The sequence below is a fragment of the Typopeltis vanoorti genome, chromosome 15 (assembly GCF_054136105.1).
Source record: "Typopeltis vanoorti isolate ZY-2024b chromosome 15, IOZ_Tvanoo_1.0, whole genome shotgun sequence".
In the NCBI taxonomy this organism is placed as follows: Eukaryota; Metazoa; Arthropoda; class Arachnida; order Uropygi; family Thelyphonidae; genus Typopeltis; species Typopeltis vanoorti.
Window position 1 is genome coordinate 116,768,772 of NC_143563.1, and position 15,653 is coordinate 116,784,424.

Genomic DNA, 15,653 nt, shown 5'->3' on the forward strand with positions numbered 1-15,653 from the left:
CATAATCATCAATGTGAAATTGCAAGTCATTCTATCAAGTAGTTTTTTTATACACCTATCTGAAGCAAAAGTGTCGTCTGTATCATTTGAAATGGATAAAATTGAGTATCATGCAGTTATAAAATTCTTTGTAAAAGAAGGTTTAATGCCAAAAGAAATTCAATGGAAGTTCATTCGAATTTATGGGCACTCTGTTCCTTCGTTTTCAACAATTAAGAAATGGTCTGTCAAGCTTAAACATGGCCATACCAGTCTTGAAGATGATCCACATAAACGACATCTAAAAACTGTAACAACACCAGAAATCATTGATCAAGTGCAGGATATGGTATTGGATGATGGATGAGTCAAAATCCGTGAAATTGCTGAGACTATAGGCATTTCAAAAGAATGTGTTGGATATATTTTGCATTAAGAATTGCAAATGAAAAAGCTTTGAGTAAGATGGGTGCCACCTTGCTCACAGCAGATCAAAAACGCACTTGCATGAAAATCTCTGAACACTTTTTGGAGCATTTTTTACAAGAATAAAACCGATTTTATGCATAATTTTATTAGTATGGATGAGGCTTGAATTCACCATTACACACCAGAATCCAAACAGCAGTCAAAACAGTGGATAGAAGCCGGTTTTCTGCACCAAAGAAGACAAAGTCGGTTACATCAGCAGGAAAGGTCATGGCATCAGTGTTTTGGGATGCTAAAGGAATTTTGTTTATTAATTAGCTTGAAAAAGGGTAAAAAAAAAATAACCGGGGAATATTATTCCTATCATTTAACCAGACTAGACGAAAAAATTCATGAGAAAAGAATCGGTTTGCAGAAGAAAAAAATCATCTTTCATCAGGACAATGCAACTGCCCACAAAGGTGTTTTGGCAATGGGCAAATTAAGAATATGCACTATGAATTGTTGGGACATCCACCCTATTCCCAGATTTGGCTCCCTCTGGCTATCTCTTCCCAAAACTCTTCCTTGCTGGTGAGCGTTATTTTTTTCTAATCAAGAAAAGATTGCTGCTGTAGGGGGGTATTTTGCAGATCTTACTCAGAACCACTACAGGGACAGGATAATGGTGCCGGAGCATCACTGGAATAAATGTATTAGTCTTAAAGGGAGATTATGTTGAAAAATAAAACTAATTTTGAAATTATAAATTCGTTTTTTCATTGTTAGGCTGAGAACTTTTCAGACCACCCTTGTATATGTGTATATATATATATATTATTATTATTATTATTACGGGTATCTCCATGGAGTCAGTAGACTCCGCAGGAGACCCAAACTAGCAAAACAATATCTATCATATCTCTTCTTGAATTCATTTACAGATGAAGAACTCACAACTGAGTCTGGTAATGAAAAACTGTGTATACTCGTAGATGGTATATGCTCCGCACAAGCCAACTACGAGTATACTTGAATGTCGATTACCGTCGGCAACAAGATTACCCGTACTGACCTTGAAGAAGTGAAATTGCTTGGTGTATGGGAACAAACTATGCTAAAGTAGCGTGGCAGTGAACCTGTAAAACACACTTTTCTTTAATTTCCAGGGATGACCACTTGTTCTTCCATCTCTATCACACAGCTGAAACATTTCCCCTGCATCAATCTTATAAAAGCCTTTTAGTGATTTAAATGTCTCTATCATATCCCCTCTTCTTCGCCAATCAACCAACCTCTGCAATCCACAAGGTCTCAGTTTATCAATGTAGGGAGCATTTTTTACATCACTCACCAACCTAGTCACTCTCCTCTGAACCTTCTCCACAACTTCCTCATCTCCAAGGAATCCAGGAGAGCAGACCCGAGCAGAGTAATCTAAATGTGGAAGTATGAACGCTTTATAAAGGGGAATAATAACCTCCTTATCTCTGGATGTTAGTATGTTCCTCAATAACCACGTAATCCTATGTGTAATCTTGGACACCTTAACAATGTGTCCCCTAAACTTCATCTCCCTATTCACCAATACCCCTAAGTCCCTAGCCTCATCAATCTCTTGGAGTACCGTTCCATCAATGTGGTACACAGCCGGTAATCTTTTAATCCCAAAATGCACAACCTTACACTTTTCCACGTTGAACTGATATCCATTATCCTTTGCCCATTTTGCCAGCTTATTTAAATCATCCTGCAAACTCTCAACATCAGCTTGATTTTTTGCACTACCCAACTTTGCATCATCAGCAAACAACTGAATATCTGCCCTCAATCCATTTCCTATATCATTTATGTACAAATTAAACAACAATGGCCCAAGCACAGAGCCTTGAGGCACACCACTGGTCACCTGCCTCATCCTGGACTCTGCTCCTCCATACACCACCTTCTGGTATCTTTCCCTGAGCCATTCTCCTATCCATATCACCAGTTTAGTATCCATTCCCATCTGCTCCAATTTGCATAAGTGTTCCATGGGGGTATCCTGTCAAAAGTCTTAGCAAAATCCAGAAGTACCACTGTGTAGCCATTTCCTTTGTCCAACTCAGATGTCATTCTATTATAAAAAGTTAATAGATTGCTACTTTTTTTTTTTTTTCACCAGAGGTCAGGTCAACAATTGTTGTAGCGGTTGGTCAGTATCTTTAACAAACCAGTTTGATTGTAGTGTAGCTTGTTTTCTGTGTATAGTTGTATGCTCCAGAAGATGACCTTGACATAAAGGTCGAAACATCAAATGTAGATTTTAGTTATATTAAACTAAAGTTTTTATTCAAACACGGTAGTTGTCTCCATAATTTTCAAAAATGCATTCGGATCACCGTGTAAGCTTAAAAGAAAGGATTAATAGATTGCTACCTTTAACAAAACCATGTTGACCTCTATAGAGTATCATATCCTGATCCACCCATTCTTGAATTTTGTCTTTAACCAACTTTTCCAATACTTTTACCACCACTCCCGAGATGGTGATTGGTCTGTAATTAACTACTGCAGTTTTAGAGCCACCTTTATGTAAAGGAACTACTTTGCCTTCCTTCCACTCCCTAGGGACCATACCAGAGTTCAAACTTAAGTTAAATAACCAAGTAAGAGACGTTGACAATTCCTTTGCACGTTCATGCAACACCCGAGCTGATATTCCATCTAAACCTACAGCAGTGCTTGCATTTAAATTTTGCAATATGTTAAATACCTCTGATTTCTTAAATTCAATTCTCACATTAGTTATTGCTACAGGTACAGAGATATCCTCACTTGGGTGATAGACTTTTGAAAAGTGATCACTCAGTAACTCTACTATTACATCTGGATTTGTCACCTCAATACCATCAGCACCCACTAAAGTTATCCTTCCAAAGGCATTTTTCCTTTTACTTGGCACATAGCAGAAGAACTCTTTGGGATTACCCTTGATTTCCTTGGCTAACGTCTTCTCATAATCTGATTTAGCTTTTCTTACTATGCTGGTAACCTTCCTAGCTTGAGCCTTGTACTGCTCATGGGTGTACTGATCGCCTTTCTCCTTGAACATTCTCCATAACATTTTCTTTTTTTGCAGATCAAGCTTGATACTACTGCTCATCTATCTAACGCCTACCGTGGTTGTCTTCCTGACCATGGGGATGCAATCTGATATTGCTTTCCTCAGATACCCACTGATTTTATCCCACGCACTGCTAACATCTTTCCCCTGTAATATGTTCTGCCATGGGATGGCTGCAAGCTCACTCTGAAACTTGTTATAATTGCCTAACCTGTAGTTCCATATAAACCCTTTCTTAACAGAAAAATCCACAGATTTTGCAACCTCCCAAGTCAATACCACATGATCACTCTCACCAACTGGAGGTAACGAGGACACTTTACTTTTGCATATATCCTCTGAACCAATGACCAGGTCCAACACTCTCACACCACGTGTCCCTTCAGTTATGTGCTGTTTCAAGTAATTATCTCGCAGAAGATGTATGAACTCAATTTCCTTTTTGCCACATGATATTTCCTCCTTCCAATTGATATCACCATAATTAACATCCCCCATAATAATTACTAAACCTGCACTCATTGCACTAATCATTAATTTGCTGATCGATGAATTCAATCTCCCCCTCCCCCTGCCCTATAGCAGCAACCAACTGTATATTTGGTTGCGTTGGTCACTATTTCACACCAGACCGCCTCAAATGAACTCTCATTCACATGTCTTTCATCTTTCCCCTGCAACACATCAGCTATCATCAACAGTACTCCTCTCCCTTGTTCTATCTTCTCTATCCTCCCTGAAAACACTGAAACCATCACATTCAATTCCAGTGACCACATCTTCTGCTGACAGCCAAGTTTCACTAATACCTACAGATGAGATTGCACTGACTAAGGCCAAAAATTCTTCTCTCTTATTTCAAATGCTTCTTGCATTGGTATACAAAAATTGCAGATTCCCTTTAGTTCTTGTACTGGCTTTAGAACTGATATACATGTCACTAATTTCAGTAGTCCCATGCTGATTTTTATCCCCTCTATTCTGCAAATAAGGATCAACAAATATACAATCACTGCTAAAGTTTCTCTCTCTTACACTCAGTCTTTTCAATTTCAGTTTCCCTGCCCAATTACTTCAACTTGTTCAGAAAACAGTAACTTCTTCAATCGCTTATGACCTTCCTTGCTCAGATGCAGCCCATCTCTAGCATACAACTATCTTTTTCCTTCAAACACACTCCAGACATCAACAAATTCCAGACCTCTTTTTTTACACATTCTTGCAATGATATCATTCATTATCATTGCTCGTCTACTTAACTCATAATTTTCAAAACGAGGCCAGCACACACACTATCCTCCCATTGACACTTTTCTTCTTCACAATATCTAACAATGTTCTTAAATCTTTTGCTACCCGATTTTTACTACCACTCAGGTCATTTCTACCCACCATAACTATCATCTTGTCTGCATCATGCCCTCTCTTTATTGCTAAAGCCACTCTCTCTATTGTCCTCACCAGTCCCTGCTCTCCATACCCTTAATCATAGAATCACCATATATTTTACCACTCTTAACTTCATTCATGTCCAAACAAGCGTCACTCCTGGCTTCATTTTCTACGCTATTCAGCATGACTCTTCCAGTTTCATTACTCAATGCTCTTTTACTTATCCCCTCACTCTCACGACATCTCGTTTCTTCTAGACCTCTTGTGCTTTTATTTTATTGACTTCCAATCACTCCCATACTATTTATTACTTCATCATTCACTAAAGACTCTCCCAAACGTAATCTTGTTCTAGTTACTTCAGCTAACGTGATCCCTATAGTCCTAATTTCTCTCTTCAACATTTAACTCAATTTTAACTTCCAGTACCTCCTTACTGAGCACTTCCAATTCTTCTTGCAGAAGATGCAAGTCACTTTTCATTTTCATGAACCCCCGCTGAAGTTCTTCCGCTATGGTTCCAATGCCTGCTTTCATTCCTAAACGCTCCAGACTATCCCAACACTTTTCCCATACATTGACATTTTCATTCTTCTCATTTACCCAGACAGTCCACAGATCCTTCACATTCTTCTGCGCATACATGTAGCAGTTTCTGCAACGCATCCATTGTGAAAAATCTAACGCTGAACCAGCCTTTCGTGTAGAAGTCCTGCGCACTGCTGATGTATGTTGGATGCCATCTTTAGACGCTGAAGTAGTGAAACAAACAGTAGTGAAAACACAATATATACAACAGAGTTTCAAACAATAACACCACTGAAGTACACTTGTATCTAACCGATGCACAACTGCAGCACAATTTGAGAAAAAAAGCCGCACTATACTTAAATTTAAAAACACATTTTCTAGCCTAACTGAACATGACTGCCACCAAACTATATATATATATAGTTAAAATCAATAAATTGAATGGTTCTTTGCTGTGCTGCTGATTTGAAACAAACAAACTCTCGAATTAAATAAATAGATGATTATAAGAATGTAAAATGACACTATTTTCTCTTTACAACTATTCTAATAAATCAAAATAGTTACATAATGCACAGATATGATAATAGTAAATAAAGATAATGAATAATATGATGACTGAGAAGAGTAAGGGGAAAGACATGGAGTTAACTGGATGAGAAGTTGAACCCAATGAGAGGCAGATTGCATTTAAATTGACCTGGAACTAGTCATCTGGCACAGCTACTCTCCACATCAGAAATGAGAAAAGAAGAATAGAGATGATATATGCAAGGAAAATGTTCCATGGATATGCCAGGAAGGAAAAAAAAAATAAGGTATAGAAAAGGGAGAGAGAGAGCGAGAGAGAGAGAGATGAAAGACTGCTTGTGGATGCAATGCAAAAATGGGAGTGCATTTACAAAAGATGGCGTTGGTGTACATGATGAAAGTAGTAGTAGTTGTGGATTGAGTGGTGGAGGGTTGTAGAGTAGGTGCCCTCTCTCAATGAGTCTTTGGACTCCCTGGAGGTGTCATATAATAATAATAATAATAAAATGAATCACTATGAGGGAAGGAAGAAGTTGGCAGAAGTGTTCATAAAAGCAACAGAAATATATAAAACAGGTAACAAACAAAATTCAGGTAGCACATTTTAAGTAAAAAAGTACTGAAAATAAGAGGAATGAATCAGCATACCTGCAGACTGTGCCAAAGAAATTTGATAGACTGAGGATGATATAATAAAGGGTACAGGTACTATTTTGAACAAGTGTGAACAAATTAAATTTAATTTGTTCACATTTGTTCACCAGAACAAATGAAGTATCTGTGATTTGTAAGAAGATATCATTCTATGTATATAAATTGAATGGACATATTTTAAGAGATTTAACAAATATTAGGGTACAGGTGTATGTATTTGATAGATTTTTAGACAACTTGAAAAACTCAGTAGATTGCAGGTTTCATTAAAAATGCTTCGACTATAAGAGAAAGAAAATTATGAAACTATTGTGCAAGTCTCTGGTCAAGGCAATATTACATTATGGCTCATATAATTATTCACCTGAATTTTTAATAAATATCAAGAGTATTGAAGATATTCAGAGAAGATTCACTAAGCATGTGAGGTGATTGTATAAACAGAGTTATGAGTATGGGTTGGTTGGATATAATTTGCTAATTGTTACCTAACAAACAAAGGAAACTGAACTAAAGTTAAGGAGTTAGTTCAGGTACTTACAAGATTTTATTAGAAGTATACCAATAGTATATCAGCTACATTCTAAATACTGACACCATGAGATGTTGTTTTCAAAGATGTTTTCAACTTCCTCACAAAATCATTTGATTTCAGAAATATGCACCTGATATATTACATATGCTGCTCGGAAAGAAGTCAAAAGACACCTCCATGGGCAAGGTGCATTGAGCTATGTAATGAGTCATGTTTGTAGCTTGTGTAGATTGGAAGAATTAGATGCTCCCAAGCCAGTGCAACTGTGTCCAAGTGAAATGTCTTCCAAAAGGGAAATGACAGAGCTTGAAAGAGGCATTGTGATAAGATGCCATGTTGCAGGCCTATCTCTTCAGCAAACTGTTGACCTGGAATGACCAGCTTGTCAACAATTTGCTGAACTGAGACGAAAGTGCAGGAAGTCAACTGCATGTGCTACCTACAGACGATGATCCACCACACTCACTTATCATGACTGTAAGGTGCAATGAAGGATAATATGAAAAAACCACCATGCATCAGCTGACACATTGAAAGCAGAGTTCTGGCCATTCACTGTAACACAAATCTGTACGGAAACATTCAGAGCAGAGGCTAACAACATCGGTTTCCTGGGTAGGACTGCAATATGCAAGCCCCACATTACCCGAACCAACATGAAGAATTATCTTCAGTGGTTCAAAGAGCATGTACAGTGGGATCTGGAGGCTTGGAAAGTTGTGTTATGGAGTGAAAAATCATGCTCACCCTCCACGGAAAAGATGGACAGGCATTGGTGTGGCGAATGCCTGTTATATGTATCTTACCAGAGTGCATAACTCCAACTATGACATTTGGAGGTGGCAGTGTGATGGTATGGTTCTGGTTTGGCCTCAGACCTCTGTTTGTGGTATCATGAACACTGAATTCTAAGAGGTATGTGAACATTCTGAACAATCCAATGCTTCCTGCTTTGTGGTGTTTCTCCAGAAATGACCATGGTCTCTTTTAGCAAGACAATGCACTGTGTCATAAGGCTGCTGTTGTAACTGCATGGTTGGTGGACCTGAACACTACCACACTTGATTGGTCCCCACAAAGTGCAGTTCTCAAGCCCACTAAACATTTGTGGGATGAAATGGAGCATCAGGTGAGATCAAACGGCATCATCATCATCATCAAATTCCTGCCATGTAGCCTCAAGGGGTGTACAGGATATGATAGTACTACATGAAAAAATTACATCATTATTAATTTCCTATCTACAATTTTCCTCCAAATCAGTCTGTTACTTGTCAAGACTGCAACATTATCAGATCTTATATTTCTATCATCTAAGGCACTTTGTACCGTATCGATCCACCTATATCTTGGTCTTCCTCTGGGTCGTTTTGCTGCCAACCTGGCAGAGAACACTTGTTTTGCTAATCTTTCCTCGCCCATTCTGTTTAAGTGACCATACCACCTGAGATTAGCTCTGCTAACACATTCCTGGATGCTGACAATGTCAAGTTCTTTCCTAATATCCTCGTTTTTAATATGATATTGCCATTGATGCCATCTGTTCACACCTCTAATCTTTCTCAGGACTCTCATATCTGTGGTCTCTAGTCTTTGGTCAAGTGTTTTACTTCTGACCCAGCTCTCAGATCCATAAGTTAAAACTGGTTTGAAGACTGTCTTGTACACAGCTAATTTAGTGTTCCGACAAATTTCTCTCTTATTCCATATGAATTTATTCAACTGATTTCCCACCATACCAGCTTTGCTGATTCTGTTGTCTATTTCTATATTTAATTTACCATCTTCAGTAAAAATCATGCCTAAGTAGCTGAAATGTTTTACTTGTTCCACAGGTTCTCCATTCACAACACAGTTCATATTTTCAATGATTCTGCCTATTTTCATTGTCTTTGTCTTTTTATTGCTGACCTTCATACCATATCTATTACAACAGCTATTCAATTTAGTCAGAGAATCTTGCAGACTTGTAGCGGATTTATTTAGAAGTATAACATCATCTGCATAAAGCAAAGAGCTGACATTAACATCTCCAATTTTGATATCATGTTTAATACCACTTTCCTTCATAATGTGATCCATATAGATAATGAATAACAGAGGGGATAATGTACATCCTTGTCTCACACCAGATTTAACATTAAACCATCTTCCTGTACTTCCTTCAATTCTAACTGCTGACTTACAACTCAAATAAAGACTAAGTATTGCTTGATATAATGCCCCATTGACACCATATAACTGCAGCGCATTGAATAGCTTCTCTCTTGGTACCTTGTCATATGCCTTTTCCAGATCGACAAAACTTAAATACAGATCTTTGTTATATTCCCATGCTTTCTCGACTATTTGTCGTAAAGTGAAGATCTGATCCTGACAGCCTCTATTTGGCCTGAATCCAGCTTGTTCTTCACCAAGCTTTTCTTCCACAATTCTTCTCAACCGTTTCTCAAGTATACTTGCATAGATCTTGCCAGGAACACTCAGTAGGGAAATACCTCTGTAATTCTCACATGCAGTTTTATTTCCCTTTTTATATATGGGTACTATGAGAGCTCTACTCCAGTCATTGGGAATTCGTCCCTCTGTCCAAGCTTTCTGAACTATGCAGTGCAGCCACTGTAAGACTCTTATACCACCATACTTCAGCATTTCTGGTCGAATATCATCTACTCCTGCTGCCTTTCCACATTTCAAGCCTTTGATGGCTTTTTCTACTTCAAGTATGGATATGTATTCCTGACTGCGTGGCTGGTCAGTGTTTTTTATCACTGTGCTGTCATCACTGCTTGTTTCATTTAGCAGTTTTTCAAAGTAATTACTCCATACTTCAAGGATATCTTTTTCTCCTGTTTTCATGTCACCTTTATCATCTCTAACTCCTTTTACAGCACTTTTTCCTCCATTTCTGAGCTTCTTCAACAACCTCCAGAATATTTTGCCACCTTCTTGATATTTATTTTCTATATTCTTGCCAAAGTCCTCCCATGACTTTTGTTTAGCTAGTTTTACACAGTGTTTAGCATTCTTGCATTTGTCTCTATATTCTCTAAGAGCACAAGCTGACTTATTTGACAGGAACTTTTGGTATGCTTTCTTCTTTTCCTTCACTGTCTCTTTACTTCCTGTGTCCACCAGGGAGTTCTGATTTTTTATCGTTACAGATAACCTCACCACATGCCTCTCTGGCAGAATCAATCAATGTTTTCTTCAGAGTTTGCCACTGAATCTCCAAGGTTTGATTCCTGTTCTCAAACTCTTTCATTTTTTCTTCAATAATCTTTGTGTATTTTAGCCTACAGTTCACATCTGAGAGCTGCTCAACTTTTATTCGCTTTAAAACTTTCTTACATGTTCTTCTTTTCAAGGACCCGGAGTTTGAGATCAAAGGGCATCAACCCTATAACAGTCCAGGACCTCATTACAAGCTTACAGAAAGAATGGTCCCAAATTCCTATTGATCGCTATTGTACACTTGTGGAAAAGTATGCTCTAGGATTGATGCAGTCATCACATTGAAAGGAGGTCCCACATCTTAGTAAGGTGGGTGCCAGGACTGTTTAGTCCTCATACTATTGTGTCCACTGACTTCTTTCCAAACAATGTATATTACATTATACATATTACTTATTATATATATATATATATTATTATTATTATTACACAGACTATGGAGTTGACAGACTCATTCTGGGAAGTTCATTCAACTGACAAAAAATCTGATACTGAATCTTAAAATCCTTAACACTCACTGCATTAACCACATATTTCAGTAATGTATTCCATTCACTAACAATTCTCGATCTAAAAAATCTACTCCTCATACCCCACTTCACCACACTCTCCAACAACTTCCAGGATGTCTGCCTTCTGCACTTCATAATCCCCTCTGGGGATTATGAAGTGCAGAAATCTCCTAAAATCTCTTCACTAACTTCACCAAACTCTGCAAATCTATAACCTCTCTCCATTGTCAGCATTCCAGACTACTGATATTGTCTTAGTCACTGCTCTGTGGATCGTCTACAATGTTTCCACATCACAATGAAAACGAGCTGACCAAATCGGAGCACAAATGCCCAAGTGTGGTTTGACCATTGCTTTATACAGTGGCACTAAGATGTGAAGTTTTAGCAATAGTTAGAATATGCCCTCTAAACTTCAGCCTACTGCCAGCCATCACACTCTTAACCCCAAATCTTAAATATCATTCACTTCCTGCATAAAATGCCATCATTAAGCAAACAGCCTTATATTTTGGCAGTCCAAAATACAACATCTTGCACTTATTAATATTAAAACTACAACTTCACTCCTTTGTCCAAGTCAAAAATCTATTCAGATCTTCCTGAAGGGAACTAACATTAGAGGTGCTACTTATAATTTTCTCCAACTTTCCATCATCAGCAAATAACTGAAGATCCCCAGTCAGCCCACATGATATATCATTTACAAACAAGTTAAACAGCAAGGGCCAAAGAACAGAAACCCTAGGGCACATCACTAGTTACCCCTCTTATTTGAAACACTACTCAATCATACACAAATTGGTATCATTCAGATAGCCAATCACCAACTCATTTAATCAATATACTATCTATTCTCATGCTGCAGCTATACAGCAACTTATCATATAGTAATCTATCAAACACATTTGCAAAGTCCAAGAATATCACTGTATATGATTCTTCCTTATCTGACAAGCTCGTTACCTTATCATCAAATGCAAGTAAATTGCTATAACAAGAATACCCTTTACAAATCATGCCAACCATCATAAATAATACTATGTCCAACAACCCAATCTTGTATTCTATTCCTAACCAATCTCTCCAACACCTTGACTACAACTACAGTTATACTGATTGGTCTATAATTGGAAACTTATGTCCTAGAACTATGCTTGTGAAGTGGTACTACTTTGCCATCTTCCACTCTTAGGAACTTTACCAACTGCAAAACTTTCTTTAAATAACTTGGGTCAAGGTTATAGCTAATTGCTGTGCACATTGCTTAAATATACATGGTGATATGTCATCCTTTCCTATAAGCCTTAACTAATAACCCAATCAACAGCTGATACACTTTTGATTCTTTCGTATCCAATTCTGATACTTGCCTCCTTCTACATATTGCATAGAATCATTTACACCAGACTGGTATACTGATAAAGTCTCATTCATTAATTCCACTATATCCTTTGCAGCAATTCACTTTGCTACCATGACTATCCACCAGTGTCAACTTGCCATAATTATTGTTTCTCTTGCTTGCCACATAGCAGAAGAATTCTCTTGAATTAACCTTGCTGACCAGCTAACCTTCTCTCGTACCTTTTATTTCTTTATCATGCTCATCACCTTCCTAGTCTGCACTTTATACTCTTCAGGGATCTGATCACCACCAACTGACTCGTACCTCCTCCCTAACATTTTCTTTTCCAGCACAGCTTGCTTGATTTCACTGTTCATCCATTTCACTCCTACTCTATTTATTCGCTTAACCTTTGGTATGCAGTTATACATTGCTCAGATACTGCCTTGTGGAGTTCCATGAATTGTCAACATCCTTTCTGCTCTGCTCATCTCCTCAATGTACTGATGGTAACCTACCTGATTACAGAGTTTCCTAAAATCACCCACTTTATACTCCCACATATATTCATTTTTGGCAATAACCTTTTCTTGTTTCACCATTTTCCATACAAGTACCTCATGATCATTCTCACCAACTGGAAGCAGTTTTAATACTTCATTCTCAACTACATCTGGTGAAGTTATCATTGAATCCAAAACACTAAAGGCTCTAGTTGCTTCGTTCACATGCTACTTAAGATATTTACCTTGCAGAAATTCAACAAACTCACTCTCCATGTTCCCATACACTACCACATCATGCATATTCAAAATCTGCACATATACCATCAACTTCCACAATTTGCAGACACAGTTCTTCTGTAATCATTAACAGTACTCTCCCTCCTCTTTTCACCTTCCTAACTTTCAGAAAATAGTATATTATATACTTCCATTTCTAAAACAACCCGACATCCCTTATATCCAAATATCCCCTGTACCAATCATCTTTGGGAATACTGACTCAACCTATGCAACAAACTCAGCTCTCTTATTTTGAATTCTCCTTACATTGGTAAGATCACATAACAATTACTCTGTGTTTAGGGTCATTGTACCAGCATCGACATTCTCTATTCTAGCTAATATACCACAACTCTCTCTCTCTTGGGTTTGACCAATTCCCTGTTCATGACTCTGATTGGCATTCACAGTATCCTTGTATCTGCCTTCCTCTTGTCATACTACATGTGTGGCTGTGTGTTCTGATCAATAAGAAATCTGTGATCGTTAGCTACATTAATTATCATCATTCAGGCCTCCACGGAGTCAAGAGACTCATTGTGGGAGGTCCTTCTTAAGAAACACAAAGTCTATCATATCGCTCCTTAAACTCATTGACTGTTCTCGCTCTCACCACTGTATCAGGCAATGCATTCCAAGTTTCAACCACCCTCCTTGCAAAGAAACCAATCCTCAACCTCTTGCTCACAGCTTCCTTTCGTAACTTCCAGGGATGGCCTCTTGTCATCGCTCCTTCTCGCTGTTCCACCAAGCGAAAGAACTCCCCAATTTCCACCCTGTAACTGCTTCTCAACAGTTTGTCTGGATCACATCCTTCTTCATTCCAACAAATTCTGCAGTCCACATCCCCTCAGCCAATCCTCATCTTTACCTAACCTAACCTAACCAAATTTGAGAACAACAGTCCAAGTGTGGTCTGATGAGAGTCTTATACAAAGGAATGATAACTTTTTTATCTCTGCAGGTCAGCGTCCTTCTCAGTATTGAAGCAATCCTCTGGGTTACCTTCACCACCTTTGCAATGTGCTCCCTGAATTTCAGTTTTCTATCAATCATTACCCCCCCCCAGATATTCTGTCTCCCCTACTTCCTCCAGTGCAACTCCTCCAATTGAGTATGCAGCCTCCCATCGATGGTTACCAAACTCCAAGACTTTTACATTTTGCTACATTAAACTGATACTCCAATTCATTTGCCCATCTGTAGTTTATTCAAATCCTCTTGCAGGGCTGCCACATTTGCACTATTACTGATAACCCTTCCTAGCTTCACATCATCCACAAACAACTGAATATCCCCTTGCAGTCCATTGACATAAAGGTGGAACAATACAGGTCCCAGTAATGAGCCCTGTGGAACCCCACTTGTAACCTTCTGCTTCTTTGATATTGCCTCACCATACACAACTCTCTGATACCTATCAGACAGCCAATCCTGAATCCAGTTGACTAACCCAACCATTTTAACCCATTTAAACCCATGTGCTGCTACATATGTTCCCTTTTCTTTGATACTCCTGCATGTCTATTCATCCTCCAGTCAAAACCACATGGTCACTCTCTCCAACTGCTGGGAGAGATGTCATCTCAGTTATCATCAACTCTTCTGATGCTATGACCAAATCCAAAACTCTTGAACCTCTTGTTCCCTCTATTACATGTTGCCCAAGACATTTGTCCCTAAAGAATTCTAGAAATTCCATTCCCTTATTACTACACGCATTTTCATCTTCCCATCTTATACTGCTGTAGTTAAAATCTCCATTTCATATATATTATATGACAGTGGGTTTCAACATGAATGCAAAACCTTCTGAGACTTAAAAATTTGATTTTCATCTTGTTTTCTTGTTATCTAACATGAGATTAACAAATAATTTATATTACATGTATATTTGATTAGGTTGTCCTCAAATGATATTTCATAAAATCTAGAAAGCAGAGTCAATAGAAAAATCACCCACTCTTGTTCAATCTCCCTACTAGCCAAAGTGCATCAAATACCTAATGAATTTTCATGGATAAAAACATCAGGGCCATTCTGTCTTTCATCTTGTAATTATCATCTTCTAATGATAATCCCTTACTGTTCAAGCCATTAATCAAGTAACTATGGGGGTGCTGAAAAGTTGTGATAATCACCATGAAGGAATTGAGGTAGAACCATGTAACACACATTATTTCACATATTCCCCATGAAGTGTTATAAACTTGATACAGCACTTTTGCAGCATTTGTAATCCTCTGCGAAAAAGTCTTTCCGTTGTTGCACAAACTTCCACCTGATTTCTCAAATTGATTCAAAATCCCTAGAGATGACAGCACATATTTGCACTTTTGGTCGGCATTCAAACATTTACGGACCCACTTTGCTGAGAGCTTCAGCATGCCCACATGTTGGTGGATAATGACTCCAATGTGTTCCCTGGATATCCCCAGAATCTTTGCAATGTTTTTGGCTGGTATTTGTCTATCATTAAGGATCATGACATGCATTATATTGATGTTTTTAGTGATGTCACAGTGATCACTATATTGTGATCACTGTGAAAGGTCTTCCTGACCTGGAGGCATCTTGTCTCAGGATGCCCAATTTTAAACTTGGCCACCCTGTCAACTGTTGGATATTCTGAGGCACA

At 38.1% G+C, this 15,653-nt stretch overlaps 1 protein-coding gene across 6 annotated transcripts in view; it reads right to left on the reverse strand.

Annotated features, from left to right (window-relative positions):
• Ae2 (anion exchange protein Ae2) overlaps positions 1–15,653 on the reverse strand; it is an 834,322-nt gene that overhangs the window by 166,034 nt on the left and 652,635 nt on the right. The window lies entirely within an intron of this gene.